Source organism: Suricata suricatta, chromosome 7, assembly GCF_006229205.1.
Source record: "Suricata suricatta isolate VVHF042 chromosome 7, meerkat_22Aug2017_6uvM2_HiC, whole genome shotgun sequence".
In the NCBI taxonomy this organism is placed as follows: domain Eukaryota; kingdom Metazoa; phylum Chordata; class Mammalia; order Carnivora; family Herpestidae; genus Suricata; species Suricata suricatta.
In genome coordinates this window covers 48,520,533-48,522,034 of record NC_043706.1, presented here as the reverse complement: position 1 = coordinate 48,522,034, position 1,502 = coordinate 48,520,533, and positions in this window count along the sequence as shown.

Sequence of the window (1,502 nt, the reverse complement as noted above, 5' to 3'; positions counted from 1 at the left end):
TATCTCCCAGGGCTTTCAGCCTGAACACAATGTTAAGAGGTTGGCAATATCTCACCTTTTGCAAGAAATTCCCACCACGATATCCCCTACAAATGGTCAGGGGGAACCAGGAGGAAAGTATTAGTTTGAACCATGTGAAATGCTGGTATTTCAATTTTGACCTAGAAAGAAACCGATTGCAGAGTTTGACTTAACAGATGTGGCAGCAGTTTGAAAATGTGAATACCTTTTCACAGGTGTGATGCGCTAGAGGTCTTGATCTTTCTATTCCTCACATGTGTCAGGTCCAACTTCAGGAAAGGTCAGCTTTAGAGCACGTGGGTGTCTTGGTCAAAGGACTGACTCTTGATTATAGCTTAGGTCATAATCTCCAGGTTCATGAGTTCTAGCCCCACAGTGTGCTTTGAGCCTACAGCTTGGGAATCTCTCTCTCCCTCTTTCTCTCCCCTGCTCCTTCTCTCTCTGTTTCTCTCTCAAAAGTAAATAAATAAACAAAAACAACAAACATCAGCCCTGAAGTTAAATGAAGTTTAATCCAATATAGGCATTACTTTCCCATTTCCTGAAGTCAGATAAAGAAACTAAAGACCAAAGACTGTGTGCTAAATACTGAGTGAAGAAACTGCAGATGTAAAATTTATGTAGGAAGTCAAGACAAGCCTAGTCCAATTACATTTCATACACTGTGCCCTGTTTAAGAAACCCTATTTACGTAGAAAGTGAAATAACTGTGGACCTAATGAAAAGGAGAATGGGAATAGTTCTTGGTTCATTTTCTATTTTTGTACATCTAGAAAGTGATTAGTTGACTCCTTCATGACTGGTAGGAATAAATCCAATATTTGCCTATATAAATTAATTTATTAAAATGCCTTTTGTCTTTTCTATGAGTACTTTTTAATATTAAATAAAAATGTTCCACAAGAAGGTGCCTTCTTTCTTTCTTCTTCAGTGTTTATTCTTCAGATCAATTAATATTGAAGGGAGACTTTGGGTAAGAGACGTGTAAAACTAATTTATAATAGCACAAACGTCTCCCAGAGAAGTTAGCAGAACTGCATCCATCCATCCACTCCCTTCATTGGAAAACAAGTTCCCCCAGGGCAGGTCTTTTTGTTGGTCTGTTTGCGGCACATTCCCAGCGATCTGAAACGTGCCTAAGCCACTGCGAGCTCTCAATAAATACTTGGTTGACCGTCCATTCATTGATCATCGGTGCAGGCGCTGCGGCCAGCGAGGGGGCCGGCCTGCAGTTCCCCTCCCTCCACCGGACCTGCGCCGCTCGCAGCCGGCAACCCCGGGAGTATCCGGCAGCCCGGCCCAGCCCTCGGCCCGGCCGCGGCCTCCTTGGCCCTTCCCCTCCCGCGGAGGAAGGAGCGGGCGCCGAGAAGTGGGAAACCCGGGCCCACTTCCTGTCCCGGCAAGGCCGAGCGTCAGCGCCCCCCGCGGCCTTCTCTCTGGTCGCGGGAGGCGGCCGGGCCGCAGCAGAGAGCATGCAGTGG